Here is a 19,082-nt window from a genome sequence, read left to right on the forward strand (position 1 = left end):
TTATTGCCTTAAACTGGAGTGAGGGTACAGGGGGCAGGGGGCTTGGGGGACAGGCAGTCAGCTAGACAACCAACCAGGAGAAGAAGAAAGGGAAGAGAAAAGAGAAGAGGAAAAGGAGGACGAGGGAGACGGGGAAAGAGTTGAAAGAAGATAGGGATGTGGAGAAGAGGAGGGAGGTGGACCTTCAGTTGGCAAACCGCAGCTGAGGTAGCCTACTTCTGTGTGAAGGGCAGGTACAGCTTGGTCAGGGAAGGGTTGTGAAGCAGAATGATTTCACCAGTATGCCACACTCCAGCTGCCCAGCAGAGCTTTGAAAGACAACTTAGAACTTCAAGGAAGACAAAGGCTAGAGCCTGTCCTCTAGGCAACTCTGGATGTCCAGAGAAACGAGAGTTGAAAGGAGATTTGGGGGCCTAACCCTTGCCTTAAAGGACCTGGTAGGGAGGCTCTAAGATCCTGTGAGCAGTCAGGGGGAACCAGAGGCTGTCTCTTGGCTTGCCACTCATCCATCCAGATAGCCCAGGCAACCATTACATAAATCTGAAGGTCACCGTATCTATAATCAATTGAGAGATGTCAGTTCCCTCCCATCTGAGAGGTAATGAGCAACACAAGGACCACGGTGTCCCCAAGCATTATCATTCAACTGTTTCAAAGCCCCACTTTCCTTGGTAAGACAGGTCTTGGAGACAAGGACCTTCAGTGCAGTGGGCAGACATCTACTGATTGTATGAGACCTGGCTAGTAAGACTGAAAAGCTGAATTCCTAATGTGAGTTCATTTGAATTTATTTAAATCTGTATTTAATAGCCACAGTGCACTTGGGGGAGGATACAATCAAATAATCTCAGGGACATACCTTCTCCATAGTGAGATACTAAGAGCTAATCTCAAAGTCATGGTTAGGGCAGGGGCACTCCCTGCTAAGTAGGAGAAGTGTCTTTCTTTTTTTTTTTTTTTTAGGTTTACTTATTAATTTTATGTATGTGAGTACACTGTCACTACCTTCAGACACACGAGAAGAGGGCATCAGATCCCATTCAGATGATTGTGAGCCACCATGTGGTTGCTGGGAATTGAACTCAGGACCTCTGGAAGAGCAGTCAGTGTTCATAACCACTGAGCCATCTCCCCAGCCCGAGAAGTGTCTTTTTTATGCTCACTAGAGATCAGGGCTACTCCAGTGAAGTCCTTACAGGCCAGCTACATCTCTGGTCCAAGAGCTAGAATTGTGGGGAAGAAACATATATGGATGGGGTTTTAGCTGTGCTCCGATACAGCGCCTTTCTCTTGTGCTGATAAGGAAATTCAGGTCCAGAGAGGTGAGGCAGATTGTCCAAGCTCACAGGAAAAAGTGTAAAAGTTTGACCCAGGCAAGACTTCACTGGCTTTCAGATCCTCTTCCTCTGAGCAGCGTGGATGTCAGCCCCTGACAGCTCCTCTCCTGCTCTCCCTCAGGATGAAAGCTTGATTAGAAATACAGACTGGCCTCTCAGGACGATGCTTGGGAGATCCTTTCTACCACCAGGCTGGAATTCAGGGAGAGAAGAATAAGCTCCTTGGTAGAGGGCCTCTTGCCTCAGTAACCTCCCAGAGTACGGTACTCAAGCAACAGGAGCCAACTGAGCGCTTAGACCAATCTCCTACATACCGTGTTCAGTAGAATGAGTAGATGACAGAACAGAGGACAATATCAAGGCTGGTTGTGGGGTCCACGTAGGGATACATGGGCTCAGAGAAACTGACCTCTTCTGGGCTAAGAGTCTGGAGGAAACTCTAGCCAATATACACCAGCACATGCTGTCATGGGAAAGTCACCCCTTCAAGGACCCCGGTCAGATACCTATACCTAACACTGAGAGACAAAGCTAAGTCTTGGTAAACCATGGTCTCTTCAGCTTCTTATATAGAGTTAGTACCTTGCCCAAGTAGTGGTAGGATCTAGAAAAGTGATTCTCAACATGTGGGTTGAGACTCCTTGGGGGGTGTTGAATGACCCTTTCACAGGGGCTGCCAAAGATCATGGGAAAACACAGATATTTATATTACAGTTCATAACAGTGGTAAAATTACAGTTATGAAGTAACAGCAAAAGTAACCTAATGGCTGGGGTCACCATAACATGAGGAAATGTACTAAAGGGTCATATAGCATTAGGAAAGTTGAAAACCACTGGCCTAGAAGCTTTCATCCAGAAGAGGGGGCCCAGCATTCTGAACCTGACCTACTTACTATATCTTAAGAATTCTCAGGAGGACGTGCGGCAGCCAGAGCACCGTCAGCCAAGGGAAGCTTCGTGCCAAATCTCTTGAGAGAATTTTATCAGAGTGCCCAAATGACCCAAACACATTCAGAACCTTGGGACCCAGAATCAATTCTGGATTTTGGAGAGAGTATCAAGTGCCACTTGCTACCAAGAGGAATCTTTTATTGGGTGTTTCCAGATGAGGCTCTTACCTACAAAAACTTGCCTTTCATTGTTGTGAAGAGTATGTCAACCTACTGAACTGTCTGCTCTCAGACATCTCTAAACTAGACTTCTATCTAGTGCCTGGTGCCCTGATCTAGGTCTCACCATCTGAGGTGGATAGAATGTGTCTGCCTGTGGTGGTCCATGCTAATGGACAAATTGGCAAAGCCTAGCTTCTCCTGGGCATGCCTGTGGAGGATTATCTTGGTTACACTGATTGAGGTAGGAGGACCCACCCACTGAGGGATAAAATGGCTCCTTGGGAAGAAGAACCTGGACTGTATGAGAGGATAAAGGACAGGCTGAATAGCAGCGCACATGCGTGCTTTGTTCTCTTCTCCTGTCAGCTTATGGTGACCTGATGTTCCCCAGTGCTCATGACATCACCTCCCTGTAATATTGGGATGCATCCTAGAACTGTGAGCTGAACAAGCCCTTTCTCCCTTGAGCTGTTTTTGTTGGGGCGTTTTTATCACAGCACCAGGGAAGTAGCTTAGAGGGTCTCACAAAGCTCTTGTGTTGGGAACTTAGCCCTGATGCACCGTTGAGAGGTGGGAGCTTTCAGAGGTAACAAGGTCAGGAGGTGAGTGCATTAATGCCGGGGCCCAGGAGTGACCTACTGATGAAGGATGAGTTCTGCTCCCTTCTTACTCTTCTGGATCTATCATCTCTCCTTCTGCCAGGAGATGATACAAGAAGGCCCTTGGCTTTCCCAGCCTCTGCAAGTAAAACAAATAAATCTCTATTCTTTGGAGGTTTCTCTGTCTCAAGGACAAAACAGGATGTATTAGGAAAACTTTCCCTTCACTGCCAAGTCCTTTCCCTTCTTCCTGCCTCCCAGCTCTCCCACATCCGAATCATCTTCGTCTTTAAAACAAAAAATTAATTTTATAATCTCACTCACTTGCCACTGTGCATTACAGGTAGACATGAAAACGGTGTCTTAAGCCAGTGGCTGAGGAAACAGAGGCACTGAGGTGGGAATGTGCTTCAGTGCAGGTCAGCACAGACTCTAGTTTTGATTCTGCCTTCTCCTGGCTGGGTGTCAGTGAACAAGCTCTGTGGTCCCCCTGAACATCATTTTACATCTCAATGTAAATTTAGGGGTGGTGAAATGAAAACAGTTTCCTGTGCAGTGATTAAACGCTCAGGCTGAGAACCAAACTCTCTGGCTGTTAATCCCATCTCCCCACATTACTAGCTGTGTGATGTTGGACACGTGCCTTAACTTCCCCACGCCTTGCTTTCCTCCTTTACCAGAGTGCTCTGAGGATGGGATTTGTGGAAGGAAGGCAGAACAGTGTTTGGCATATCCAGTGCTGAATCCATGCTAGTGATTATGACTGGTAGGGTTTGTGGTGAGAACTTAATTACCTGGGAGCCTACGCTGCACCGACGCGGCCGGCTGGCATGTTGTAGATGCTCAGTAAATGACGGTGTCTTTCCCTTCCCGAGAAGTGCACTGAACGAGTCTGCTTTAAACTCTTAGAGCTTCGCATTAGTGGCAAAATATCCAAGTGGGAGCATTCCAACACAAACAGTTAAGAAGAGGGAGATGATGCCTCAGAGACTTTGAAGCAAGACTGGGACTGGAGTTCTCTGTACTGAGGGGGCTCGCCAGAACCCCAGGAGGAGCTGAATGTCCCCTACTATTAGCCGGGGTAGTCACAGCCTGTGCGCACAAGGACCAAGTCCCCCTGTGTTAAAGAACCTGTCATTATAATAAAGACCCTCATGTGGGGACAGAGCCAGGACTGGGAGCTATGAGCCCCACTGTTTAGGACTCTCCCACAACCCATCAAACACTAAGACTCACATGAAACCCAGAGAAGGAAAACTGAGTGGCTTTCAGGTGGGAGGCATCTGCAAAGACCAAGAGAGAATTATTGCTCCCAAAAAGGAACAGGGACTGGAACTGGCTGGGGTGGAGAAGGGCTATCAATGGACCCTCATGAGGAAATCGAAAATCTCTGGGCACAGAGGACACTGGTGGAAAAGCAGGAGCCGCGAGTAGAGTTCTGACTCCAGCCTGTGTTACACAAGAGCTCCCAGCTCAGGGCTCACCAGAGACTAGGGAGGCAAGGCTCATGCAAAGGCATGAGATTGGACTTCGGAAAGCCCTGAGACATCACATTGCTCTTGGCTGTTCTCCTTCCTAGGGGGCCCTGCCAGCAGTTGAGAGCTTGGAATAGCTTCCAGCCAGCCCTTGGATATTGCTTATGAAAGGGCTTTACAGTCATTAGCATACTTGAAACTCAAAGTGCTCTGGTGAGAACTGTATAACCTCCTGCAAGAGGAGAAACTGAGGCTTTGGAAGTTCCTTGGCTTGCCCAAGGTAGTACATGTGCTCCATTTAAGCTCTAAATTCTAATTCCCTGATCTGAACTTCTGCCCACCACCATGGCCTCTCATGAAGCCCCTCATCTGTCAGGCTGTACAGGTTAGGTTTCTGTTTTTGTTTTTTTTTTAAATATTTTATTTATTTATTATATATGAGTACACTGTAGCTGTCTTCAGACACACCAGAAGAAGGCATCAGATCCCATTATAGATGGTTGTGAGCCACCATGTGGTTGCTGGGATTTGAACTCAGGACCTCAGGAAGAGCAGTCGGTGCTCTTAACCGCTGAGCCATGTCTCCAGCCCCCTGTTTTTGTTTTATATACACATGCATATACACTTACACATGCACATGCATATACATACATATGCACATGCGGACACACACACACACACACACGCGCGGGCGCGCGCGCACATGTATATATCTCAGAGCAGCAGGAACACTGCCACCCCTAGACAGGTGGTCCTGGGCTGTATAAAAAAGACAAGCCGAGTGAGCCAGGGAAAGCAAGCCAGTAAGCAGTGTGCCTCCCTGGTTCTGCTTCAGCTCCTGGCCTCCAGGTTCCTGCCCTCACCTCTCTCCATGGAGCACCGAAAGCTCCAAGATGGAAACAAAGCCTTTCCTCCCCAAGATGCTTTCAGTCGAGGCGTGTGTCAAAGCAACCATCAGCAAACTAGGACACAGATTAAGAGCTCGAGGCCTCGGCTTGCACAGTTCCTAGGTGCATCCCCCTCCTTGCACAGAGACTTCCTCCTCGGGCTTCAGCGGTGGAGATGCAGGGAGGAGTCCAGGTTGTTGGAACCACAGGATAAAGCAGCTGAGTCTCTTGTAAAGAGGAAGAGCTGGTGGTATATTATGCACACATTTGTGAGTTATAAGCATTGCACAGAGAGAAGGAGGCACATAAATTAAAGTGGCCAACTTGTATGCGCACATGCACACTGGCACGGACAGAAGGCTGGCTTTAAATGGGAAAAATTAGCAGCTTGAAACAGTAAAAATCCTCAACTTTGCCTCAGAAAGATGCAGGGCAACTTCACAAGAGTTTTATGTGGCCCATAAATTAGGGCTGAGAAAGGGCCTCTGAAAGCATTCCTCGGCAAGACAGGGGCTTTCCGCCCGCAGATATGCCGTGTGGCAGCATTACAAATGTCCCAAGCAGTTTATATACAACAGCACAGCATGAGTTTGCTGGGGGATATTGGAGCTGGTAATTGCTATTCTAAAACTGGCCTTGTAAGCTTGAAGAAATGTTTTGAGGGGGGAAAAGAGCCAATTTAAGAGCTTTATAAAGCCATAAATGCCTTCTGAACAAACCAAATGTAATCTATCTAGAGAGACAGGCCATCCCTCAAACCCAATGGCAGACCCTGCAATGTTGCCCAGAAGAGAGAAGATAGCCTAATGGTACCAACTCAGCTGGAGCTTCACCTGCATGGAGGAGGCAGGGAGCTGGCTCACATGACTTGGGACTGTCATCGGGTTACCTGAGGCAATCTGCCCCTCACAGCCCTTGGCCCACTGACAGTTCTCGGTGAATTCCCTGCCAGTGCCTGCTCTTCTTTCCCCTAAGCAAGCAAGATCAAACCCCATCAAGCTGGCTGACTGTGGCCTCCTCTGTCCTTCCAGTTATCCTTCCCTTCCCATGGCCCTTGGAGATAGGGAGGCAGAAGACCCAGCAAACAGGGCAGGGAGTCCTTCACTTGGCCTCAGTCCTTATCTAGAAAGTGGGCCAACATTTGCCTTCCAAGGCTACGGAAGGGCACGAGAAAGGCGCATACATGAGCGCCTGCCACTCAGCACTCCATAAAGGAAGACCGTATTCTTTTATTGTTATTATGTAGAAGGGACCAGGTGCCCCAGCATTACTTTAGTGAGCTCCCACCTTCTCTAGATGTGACTCCTGCCAAGATACCAAGCATTGGCAGCATTTATGTCCCCCTAAACCTCCGACAGTACACAAGACAGACACAAGCCCAGCTTTTCCTAGGAAATGATCCCAGCGCCTGTTTCCTGACTAAACTGGTCCTTACCTCCCCAAGGTACCATCAGACACATATTTCAGCCACCATACCCACAACTGAGCACACAGCACTGCCTCCCTGGCACCGCTGTGCCAGGGCCGTGAGTCCTCGGCCAACCCCATGGTCACTGAGAGCCTTTTCATGTCAGTGAGATGCGTGAGTTTCTCCAGGTTCCTGATAGAAAAGCCCAGACGCAGACAGATGGGTCAGCCACCATCTGCCCTCATCCACACACACACCCCCCACACACACACACACCAGGTTCCCTGAGTCTCCTCACTGTGCCCTCCGGTGCCTCTGTAATCCACTCTCTTTTCCAAAGTCGATATTTCATAGCAGAAAACAAAAGCCATATAATGCGCGATTACCCACCCTCTATTGTGTTTTCACAGCTCCATTGACAGCACAGAGCACCACACAGGAGCCGTAGGAAGGGATTCCAGATCAAGCTCCCAGTGAAATGTGGTTTGGGTTAGATGTATTTTTGTAGTTTCTGCAACACCTTATTAAAATTGAAAGCTATATATAACGGCATTACCGGCGATGCTTTTCAATACTGCCAGGGTTGGGTTTTCACGCGGCCCAAAGCACATGTGACCGGCTGCCTGAAAGCAGACATTCCCATGCCTCTCCTGGACCTCAGGAGTGGCTCACCAGCATCCCACTCCCCTAACATCCATCCCACCACAACTTCTGAACCCGAGAGCACAGGGAGGGGTCTTGCCCCTCATAGGTGCTCATAGGAGGTACCTTTACTCCTTGAGCCCCAAATTCTGCCACTCTCTTCCTTGATCCCTCCCTCTCCTCCAACTCTCTCACCTTTTTAATTTTTTTTTTTTTTTGGTTCTTTTTTTCGGAGCTGGGGACCGAACCCAGGGCCTTGTGCTTCCTAGGTAAGCGCTCTACCACTGAGCTAAATCCCCAGCCCCACCTTTTTAATTTTTAACTTGCTTGTTTTGTTTTCATTTAGAAATTAGCATACAAAGTAATGACTTTCATCATGGTATCTTCACATTATGCACATCGTGTACTTTGCTCACATGTACCTCCACCACCTTCTTTCGTGGACCCTTCACTAATTCTCTTCCTTCTTTAAAATAAGCCCCTTTCCACCTTGATGTCTCATGCATACACAGTGTGTGTGTGTGTGTGTGTGTGTGTGTGTGTGTGTGTGTGCGCGCGCGCGCGTGTGCATGTGCGAGAGAGAGAGAGAGAGAGAGAGAGAGAGAGAGAGAGAGAGCATATTTTTGAGCTCTAGACCATAGGAATTATCTTGTACTCATTGCAGCTACCCCCCAAATTCTACCAGTTTTCTAGCATTAGGATTTTCCTGATGCCACAGCCCACTCCTGGTTTGTTCCCTCTTTTGCCCCAATCTCTACATTTCTACTCATCCTTAAGTTAAAAAAAGAAAATGAGCACAGAGCCTGGTGATCGGAAAGCACCTGACTTGATCTCAATCTGTGTCTGAAGCCTGGCCCTGCCGTTTGAATGAGTTAGACCTCTGAGCAATTCTCTTGGTTTTGTCTTCCTCTCTCTCTCTTCCATTGCTACAAAACACAGTCTAAACTATGCGACGAGGAGGGTCCTAACCAGCTGAGATTTCTGAATGGATATTTATTGTTTATTTTACACTTAGTAGGCACTTGATGTTACCATGGGGATGTAAGGATGGGGAAGAGGCAGCTCCTGTCCTCAAGGAACCTGCAATTTTATGGAGAACAACAGATACACGAAAGCAAACTGACAGCAAAGCCTTCTAGCTCTGGTTCAACACAGCAATCTACGAAAAAGCCATGAGGCAGTACGTGATTAGATGCCAAATGGATTGTGCAGGCAATAATTGCTCTGGGTTGAGGAGTTCAGAGGACAAGAGTGCTGAGGGGTGGGCTAGTCAAAAGCACGGCACTCACAAGGTCGGAATGGATGCTGGCCTTTCAGCATGAAGACCTCGACTCGAGTCTGTGGGGATGGCCCAGGCAAGTGGACCTTGGTGAACAAGTATTCGTAGGTGACTATCACCGGGCAGAAGCAGGGCACCGAACAGTGACTGATTAGAGAGAAAAAAAAGCAACACGTTCACCACAACAGAAGCCAGGCTGTTGGCGAGGGTTCTGAGTGTCAGGCTGCAATGTCTCCTGTAAGCAGCAAGGATCCAGCGAAGTGAGCTGTGAAGAGCTGTATTTTGAGAGAATCAATCAGGCAATGATTTGCAGAGTGGATCGGAAGTGGGACGCAGGTGAAGTGATCTGGCAGGAGGTGACGGTGTGGGACTAGGGTGGCAGCGGTAAGAATGCAGTGACATGCCAGGCACGGACAGAGGGCAGCCTTGGTCTCTGAGAGATTAAAACCTGGCTGACCATTTAGTGTCTGAACTTGGACACTTTTCAGAGTGGAAGGGGAGCTATTAACAACCACTGTGGGACAACAGGCTTAAACCAGGACCCTCTGGGGCAAATGACCATCCTAAGAGAAAGGGGGGCAAGGAGAGAAGAGTCTCCAGGATTTCAAGCCTGGAGGTCTGGTGAAAATACTGCATTTGGCAAGGAGGTTCAGGTGGGAGGACGGTGGAGGGAAGTGGATCCAAACACAGAAGAGAGGCTATGGGAGGGGTTTGCTCCCTTCCGTTGCCAGACAGACTCTGGTTTCTTTGAAGAGAACTCTGTCTCATCTAGATGATTGCAAAGATATTCGTTAAGCTGAACTGAGATGACAAAGAGAGGCCGGGTGTAATCTAAAAGGGGTTGTTGGGAGAATTGCCTACAGCCACCTACACTCCCGTTTGTTCACCTCTACCTGCTCGGAATTTCAATTGGTGGTCCTCCTTCATAGGATTGACCGGTGGCCATCTGTAGCCCAGGGAACCCTCATGGGGACTTGACAGCATTCAGGAGACAGAGGCAGGCAGGTCTCTGGATTCAAGGCAAGCCTGGTCTACAGAGCGAGTTCCAGGACACCTTAGGGGCTACACAGAGAAACCCTGTCAGAGAGAGAGAGAGAGAGAGAGAGAGAGAGAGAGAGAGAGAGAGAGAGAGAGAGAGAGAGAACGAGAACATGGTGTCAGAATGGTCAGTGAGACAAAATAGTTTCACTAAAGAGGAGTGGGGATTCAGGACACCCGTGTCCCTTCCTAAGACTACAGTGCAGAGAAGGTCAGGAAGAAAAGAAAGTCAACCTTCAAAAAGAAGCCACAAGAACATCAACAATCTTCTCCTGCTCAGAGATGATCTAGACTTTTATAGACAGGCATCTTCCAATCATACCACCCACAGGAACATCTGTGTCCCGCCCAGGCAGAGGATGAGCACCCAGCCTCAGGACTCAGAAGACTCGAGAGCAGTTGTACAGGCTGCCAACCCTTGGGACTCCAGCTGGGACTCTGTTCCAGGTTCATGCTCCCATGTCTTCAAAAACAAGAACCCAGAAAGGGCATGCAGTCCCCTGGCTAAAGGCTGCCACGCTGCCAGAATAGAATCTCACACGGCTTTCCTGACCCAGAAATTTGAGGCAGAAACTAGCCATTGGCTATGAATTATCCAAGCACCTGTGGCTGCAGTTACTTGATGAAGCCGATTCCACGGGGAGTGTAGATTACTCCCGAGTTAACAGTACAGGGCCTTGGGGTAAGGACAAAGTTGCCCGGCCCAGGAGCTTCTCATTACAAGGAAAGACATTTGCTTCCCATCCCCCACAGGAACTCTGTCTTTGAATCTTTCGAGAGCATCAACTCGGTAAGACCCTAGCTTATCTGGCCTCAGCAACAGCAAGGCATAAAAGTGAGCTGTGGTTGGCAGGGACTGTCACTCTTTCCGCCATTGCAGACCCAGGTGAGCTCTTGTCAGTTATGACTCCAGACACGATCAGATCTATCAGAACGGGCTGAGGGATAGCAGTGTGTTTGAGAAAGCCTTCTCCAGTTCTGCAAACCCAGGGGACATTCTGTGCACCCCACAAAGTAAAGCTGCCCCCTCTATCCTCGAGAATTAGCAAACGAAGATCAAGTCAAACTACAAACCAAGGAAGTCAGCAATTCCATTGAACTTACCAACCGTGAGTGTCACCTCATTTCTTAACATTCATTTCCTCCTCTGAAGGTGGGGGGGTGGCAAAAATAAGAAGTCTGTTTCTGAGGACTGTTTGTTGGGGCACTTGAGGTAATAAAAGTGCTTGCAACATAGTAGGAGCTTAACAAATGTTGGGATTTTAGTTCAGCAGACGTTTTAATAATTTGGTGAATGCCACTGTGAAATGGTTATTTTCTAATTAAAAGGCATTTTCTCTGAACAAGACTCCAAATAAGATCCTGTGTCAGAAGAAACCATGAGTTGGGTAACAAAAGCAAAGGAGCATGCCCAGCCCTGGGAGTGACAATCGTTGGGTACAGACAGCTACCACCAGACTCGGTGATGGGGGACGGAAAGTCTGTCCTCCATCACCTAAAGAAGGAATGAAATAAGATGGCCACTGTCCCCTCTGCTAGTCAATCCTGGCTTCAAGTTCTGGCAAGAAAAAAAATTAAAAAGAATTCAAAATAGGTAGAAAAAAAGGGAACATTTCTATTATTAGATGCTGCGATTCTACATAGAAAAAAGTCCCAAAGAATTCACAAGAAAGCTACTAAGGTGAATAAACAGATTCAGTAAGCTTGCAAGGCGTGAGGTCACACAGGAATATAAGACATGGAAGAAAGACATCGGACGATGGAGATACCACCCGTGTTCATGGATCAGCAGAGTTAATATTGCGGAAATGAACACATTACCAAAAGCAGCTACAGAGTCGATGTAGTCTCCACCCAAACCCCAACACATTTTCTACACAAGCAGAAGAAGCAACCCTAAAATGCACACAAATATACAAAAGACTCCGAACATTCAAAGCACTTCTGAGCCAAAAGGGCAATACTAGAGGCATCACAGTACTGATTTTAAATTATGTTATGCACCCATAATGGCATAAAAAACAGACACACAGCAATGGGAAAGAATAGAAGACCAAGGAATAAAAATCGCACATGTACAGCTAATTGATTATGACCAAGGTGCAATAAACATAAAAAATATATATGTGTTGGAGAAAAGACAGCCTCTTCAGCGAACAGTTCTGGGAAAACTGGATATCCCATGGAGAAGACTGACATAGGATTATCTCTTATCCTTTAAAAAAAATCTATTCAAGAGCTGGAGAAATGGTCGGAGGTTAAGAGCACTGACTACTCTTCCAGAGGTCCTGAGTTCAATTCCCAGCAACCACATGGTGGCTCACAACCATCTGTAATGGGGTCTGATGATTTCTTCTGTATGAAGACAGGTACAGTGCTCTCATATAAATAAGATAAGGAAATCCTTTTAAAAATTCTATTCAAAAATAGACCAAAGACTTCAATAATCAGCTGGAGCTTTGAGTCTATTAGGGAAAAGCATTTCAGGATATGGGTATTGACAGCTCCAGTAGGTCTGCAAAGGCAAGAAATGACAAATGGAATTCCATGCAATTAAAAGGTGTTTACACGGGCTGGAGAGATGGCTCAGCGGTTAAGAGCACCCGACTGCTCTTCTAGAGGTCCTGAGTTCAATTCCCAGCAACCACATGGTGGCTCACAACCATCTGTAAAGAGATCCGATGCCCTCTTCTGGTGTATCTGAAGACAGCTACAGTGTACTTATATATAATAAATGAATAAATCTTTAAAAAAAAAGGTGTTTACACAATAACAACAATCCCATTTCCAACGTAAAGAGAGAGTCTGCACAATGGAAAAAAAAATCTTTTCCAACTGTTCCTCTAGTAGGGATTAATATCCAGCATAAATAAAGAACCCATAAAATTAAACACCAGATGAACAAATTATTCACTTAATAAGTGGGCAAAAATAATTGGACAGTTTTCAAAAGAAGTGTAAATGGTCACTAATTGTATGGGGAAAATGCAAAACCCTGCCAGGTGGTGGTGGCACATTTTTAATCCCAGCATGTGGGCGGCAAAGACAAGCAGATCTCTGAGATCGAGGCCATTCTGTTCTACATAAAGACAGCCAGGTCTACACATAGAAACCATGTCTCAAACAAACAACAACAAAAAACTAAAACAAGGAAATTCGAATCAAAACAATATTGAGGGTCCATCTCGCCTCAGCTGGAGTGGCTCTTGTAGAGAACAAGAATGAAGAACTGGTAAAGATGGGGAAAGAGCACAGGGAGGGGTGAGAAGCTGATACACAGTGAGTGAACATTTGCCTTAGTCTAGCCACATAGAAATCAACATGAAAGTTACTCAAAACACCACAGATGGAATGCCTATGCCATCCAGATGCACCCTGCTGGCTACACACCTAAAGGAATCAATGTCAGAATACAATAGAGACACCTGCACGCCCATGTTATTGGGACACTATGTACAGTAGCCAAGTTGTGGGATCAGCCTATATACCCATCAACAGATAAACCATGAAGACAATAAGACACGCACACTTAGCAGAGTTTAACTCAACCATAAAGAAGAATGGAATCCTGTCATTAGCAAATGGATGGTGCTGAAGATCTTTGTGTTAAGCCACAAACTCAGAAAGACAAATGCCGCATGGTTTGTCTCATAGGCAGCATCTAGATCTTTTTTTAAAGACACAAAAATAGAAGGGCTGTGGTGGAAAAGAAAAGGAAGCAAAGGGAGGGGAAGGGCTTGTGGGTGAAGGGATGGGTTTGGTCAAAGTATATTATACAAGCATGTGAAAATGTCACGACACCTATTTTTGTGCAGTCAATATATAGTAATAAAAATTTTCTAATATCACATGCAAATTGGTTGTGTTTCTATATGCTAGCAGGGAACAATCTAAAAGGAAAATTAAGAAAGCAATTTAATTTAAAATAGAACGTAAAAGAATAAACTGTCTAGAAGTAAATTTGGAGGAGGTGAAAGACTTGTATACCCAATGCTTAGAAATACTGCTGAGATTAGGAGGATGTAAATGCATGGGATAAGATAAGAAACCTTAATATTGCTAAGACATCAATGTGGCCCTTAAGGAACCTATAGGTGGGAAACGCTGTTCAAATTCCAACAGCGGGGGATTGGAGAGATGCCTTGGTGGTACAATGTTTGCTGTGCAAGCATGAGGATCTTAGTTTGGACACCCAGCACTGACACAAAAACTAGGCATAGTAGTGTCTATTTGTAAACCCAGCACAGGGGAAGGGAGAGACAGAGAGATCCCTATAGCTCCCTAGTCAGCCAATCTAACCAACTGGTGAGTGCCAGTTTAGTGAGCGACCCTGCCTCAAAACACAAGTTTTAGAGGAAGATATGTTATGACAACCTCTGTACATGCACACACTATGCATATCTCACACACACACACACACTCATGTATGCACACACACACATACACATACACACACACTTTTTGTTGTTGTCTAAAAAAGTCAACAGCAACTGAGTCTCAGCCTTCGAGCAAAGATCAAGTGTAAAATTCCAACGGGCTTTTACTCAAAAATGCAAAACACAATCCTCAAATTCAAATGAAATTGCAAAATGCCCCTAAGAGCCAAAACGACCCAAAAAAGGAAGAACGAATTTGGAAATCTTAAACTTCCAAACTTCAGACTTTACCACTAATCCACAGTAGTCAAAACAAGGTGCTGCTGACATATGGATGGACAGGCAGGCTGTAGAATAGGAGCCAGACTCCAAAGAGAAGCCCACAATCTACGGCCAATTGGTGTTTGGCAATTCACAAGCCCATTCAATAGAACAGGCTCTTCAATAAACAGGGCTGAAGTAGTTGAATGTTCATGGCTAAAGAATGAAGTTGGATCCTACCACTTCATACTACACATAACACGCTGAGAGAGAGAGAGAGAGAGAGAGAGAGAGAGAGAGAGAGAGAGAGAGAGAGATTTAACTCTAAACGAATCAATAAACTAAAGAGTTAAAACCATGCAATTTTCAGGTCTTAGATTTGGCAACAATTCTCAAATAAAACCTAAAAGCAACTACAGTCAAACGCAACCTAAAGAAAATATGTTAGTCCTCATTAAATTTTAAGAAAATGAAAAGACGGCCTACAGAATGGGAGGACATAGTCACAGATCGTATATCTAGAGAGGGTTTAATATCCATATATATAAAGAACATCTACAACCTGACCACAAAAGCCAAATTACTCAAGTTTGAAATGGGCAAAGACTTGAAGAGGCATTTCTCCAAAAATGTAATCAAATGGCCAATAAGCACCCAGAAAGACCCTCAGCACTCACTGAGGAAGTGGAACTATTGGAACCCTCATGCAGTATAAGTGAGCACCCAAAGTAGTGCAGCTACTGTGGGAAATGTGTTTGGTGTTTGGTGTCTTGACTATGGCCCAGCAGCCCCAACCCTAAACGTAAATCTAAAAGAAGTGAAAGCAGACTTAAACAGAAACATGTACCCCATTGTACATTACGGCATTATTCCCGGAAGATAAAACAACCCAAGCATTTGTACACAAATGGGTGGCTAATGATAGATGGGTTATACACACAATGTCTGTTGAGAGCGTCAAATCCACAGAGACAGGAAGCAGATTAGTTAGGGGTGGGGATGTAACTCTGTGGTAGAACTCACACAGAGTGACAGGGGACTGGGGAAGGGCAGAATGTGAGGTCACTGTTATAATGACTACAACGTATCTAGCTTTGTAAATATAATTGATGCCACTGTATTGCACAGTTCAAATTAGTGAAGTAGAAAATGTTATGTTACAAACTGCAATTGTATACATACTTAAATGTATACATACTTTTCACAAGAAAGGAACTAGGGGAAAGGCTAACTATTGAATTTTATATTTGAGGCTAAGTTGAACCCAGAGAATGAATCAAGTCAAATAGCAGAGTTCTTACCAGTTCAAACCGGTAGTGCAAAGCACGTGGCTTTTGCAACTCTCCACGGAGATTGAGACAGCAGACTAAGACATTGCTCTGAACACAGGGACCAGGGAAATGAACTAACTCCGAAAAGAAAGCCCAGAGATGGCCACACTGGGCTGGCACATGCCTTTAATCCTGACATTAAGGAAGTATAGGCAAGCAGCAGCTTTCTGTGACTTCTAGGCCATCCAGGGTCACCCTTTCTTTAAAAAAGTAAATAGGGAAAGAAAGAAAGAAAGAAAGAAAGAAAGAAAGAAAGAAAGAAAGAAAGAAAGAAAGAAAGGAAGGAAGGAAGGAAGGAAGAAAGAGAGAGAGAAAGAGAGAGAGAGAAAGAGAGAAAGAAAGAGAGAAAGAAAGAAAGAAAGAGAAAGAGAAAGATTATATATAGAGACAGAGACAGAGAGAAACAGAGATAGAGAGAGAAAGAGAAAGAGAGACAGAGACAGAGACAGAGAATTGATGCAGAAGAGAGGGTGGGAGGGAGGAAGGAATGAAGCTGGGACCAATGTCCCCTAAGCACAGCTCACCTATTGGGGAGAAGTGATCCACAGAAAGGCAAAAATGGCAGAGGTGGCTGGCTGCAGATTTTAGCAAGGATCACTAGTAAAATACCAGCAGTCTCCTGTTGGGAAACATCTGGGTTTCAGATACAACCATCACGTGCCCTGTCCCTTGAAGAACCTTCCCATACAGCGATCCAAGTAGTGGGAGATCCTGAGGGTTGACTGCCATTGGAGCCTTAGCTGATCCAGGTCTTCCTCAGAGTACCAGACTTTGACTGGGGGCCCCTCCCCCGCGGCCCCACTTGTCCCCACTCCACATTTCCCACACCCCAACACGGGCAAACTCAATGGATCCCAAATAGTAAGGAAGCCTTCTATCTTCCAGAAGGCCAAAGGAAAAACCCTATTTAAGGCCCCAGGAGACCCTAGGTTAGAGACAAGAATTCTCTCTGTGTCTCTGTCTCTGTCTCTCTCTCTCTCTTTCTCCCTCCTTCTCTCCTTCCCTCCCTCCCCCACCCCTCTCCTCATAAATCTAAGTAAGTGTCCTTGCGTAGCTCCTCCCAGGAGCTTCTGTCAGGCTGGGTCACAGCTGAGAGCAGGACTAAGGCCATATGGAGAAGCTAGAAGCTGCACCCTCATTCCAGCCTCTCAGACAATGAGGTTGCTACCCTGTCTACCTGCCCCTCTCCCCATTGTGAATCAAAGCAATATCCCGATGGCTCAGCCTGTTACTTATGACATCCACCAGATACCAGGCATTCACCTGCCTCAGGACATAAACAGCACCACAGTACAGCTACCACAGCCCCCATTTGTACAATGAGGAGGCACTTGACCATGGTCAAGCTGACCATATACATAGGCAGGGACTGGACCTCTGGTCTGTTTCCTTCCACTGACTTCTGCTGTCATGGGGTGGGGGAGTGTGAAAATCTGAGCAATCACATGACGTCACCCCATCCTGACTATCAGGTGACCAACGACTCTTGGCCAATGCAATGCACAAGGAGGGATGAGTTATCATCCCCTATAAACTCACTGGAGATGCTGATGGTTCGTTCGTTTTACTTCCTGATACTGGGGAGTAAACTAGTCTGAACTGGTGGCCAAAGCAGCATATCCCAACATTTCCAAAGATGGCCCCCAAGGGTCTCACAGGAAACAGCAGCACCTTGGAATGAAGCAGTAGCCAGAGGAGTGAGGCAATGTGACTGAGAAGTCAAGGAAGCCAAGCTGACCCTCATTACCTGTGTTGCAGAAAAGGCAGAGCTTTGAGGAGTCCTACAGCAAATTCTGTGAGCCCATATATTCATGAGCTCTGTGCTGTGTGACCCTTCACAAGCTCCTTAACCTCTCTGGACCTCCTTTTGCTAGGTTGTTAAAAGGGAGAGTCGCTCAGTGACTGGAGATTTAGTGCCTTCCAATTCTGATAGTCCCTGAGTTCATTTCAGATCCTGAGTTTGTTTTTTTGGTTTTTTTGGTTTTTTTTTTTTTAATTCTTGGAACTTAACGCAACAACCAGTTCCATTCATTCATTCACTCACTCACCCACTCATTCATTCATTCATCTATCCACAAGCATCGTTTAAAGTTTTACTACAGTTATGTACTCTTCTGGGTCCCAACAGAGAAGAGAGAGGGGGTGGGGAAGGAGACGAGGGAAAGAAAATGGGTGTGGTTCAATGGTTAGAGTGCCTGCGTGGCATGAATAAAGCCCTGGGTTTGTTCCCCAGCCCTCTATAAGTCAGGCATGATGATACAAGCCTTGGGGACCAGAAGTTAGTTCAAGGTCATTCTCAACCAGATACTGAGTTTGGGGTTGGGGAGCAGGGCAGGGATGGGAGAAAGAGATTCCGGTTTGGCTAGAACCTTTGGAGAGGATGACAGTTGGGGGTAAGCCTAGACAAGGCACGTGAGGACCACACAGATACGGAGGGGAAGCATGCCCGGGCTTCTGGAGCAGCGCACAGCGCACATAAAGGCCCTGTGGCCGGAGCATGTGTGACTTGTTTCAGTTACAGCAGGGAGGCCTAAGAGGTTCGGGGAGATGAGATAGAAGAGCATGATAGAGGTGGCGGGGACCGGATCACGACCCGGGAGTAAAGTCATCGCCTTTCATTCAGTGACGAGCTTGAACCTTCGAGGTTTTACATAAATGAGCTGGACACTGCTTGTCTGAGCCACGGCACACTTGTTCACTGGGAGCCCCTCCTGCCATGACGGACCAGCAAGCCAGCTGTGGACTTTGCTGTCTTGATTCCATTTAGAAAGACGAGCCGGGGCAGTCGGCACCTCCTTCCCTGCCCAGGCTTGGGTCAGTGCTTAGCCTGGTCACCACTCCCAGTTCTTGGTCTGGACTCTATCTCTCCTGAAGCTACAGGGGCCAGACTAGGTTTCTCTCCCAAGTTTTTCCAGAGCCTCTGATCCTCCAGACCTGTCCCTGTCCCCAGGTTCCAGTTGCCTACCAGCCCTTCTTCCTCCCCAGGCGCCTTTGGACCCACCGTCCCATGCCTAAACACAATTCCCATCCATCTTTATCCTCATACCCCATCTCCCTGCAAGTCTCCATGCCTTATAATGTCTTCCTGGACACTGACCCCCAACTTCAGGGGCTTCTAGTGTCTTGTGTCTGTGTGGAGTTTTAGTTTGTTTTGGATGGTTGGCTGGTTTGGGCTTTTTTTGTTGTTGTTGTTTGTTTTAAGACAGTGGCTCATGTAACCTAGGCTGACCTTAAACTCCTGAGTCTTCACCTCCCAAGTGCTGAGATTACAGGACTGAACAACTATGTGCGCACTCTCTCTGTCTCTCTCTGTCTCTCTGTCTCTCTCTGTCTCT

The 19,082-nt window shown here is 46.5% G+C and overlaps 1 protein-coding gene and 1 long non-coding RNA gene across 13 annotated transcripts in view; one reads left to right on the plus strand and one right to left on the minus strand.

Moving 5' to 3' along the window:
• Window positions 1–19,082, minus strand: part of Pknox2 (PBX/knotted 1 homeobox 2) — a 262,954-nt gene that overhangs the window by 231,200 nt on the left and 12,672 nt on the right. The window lies entirely within an intron of this gene.
• On the plus strand, window positions 10,162–12,609 carry LOC148004045 (uncharacterized). Its single transcript, XR_015627170.1, has 2 exons — window positions 10,162–10,888; window positions 11,109–12,609. It is a non-coding gene; the product is annotated as an uncharacterized LOC148004045 (long non-coding RNA).

This window comes from Rattus norvegicus, chromosome 8 (assembly GCF_021556685.1).
Source record: "Rattus norvegicus strain SHRSP/BbbUtx chromosome 8, alternate assembly SHRSP_T2T, whole genome shotgun sequence".
In the NCBI taxonomy this organism is placed as follows: domain Eukaryota; kingdom Metazoa; phylum Chordata; class Mammalia; order Rodentia; family Muridae; genus Rattus; species Rattus norvegicus.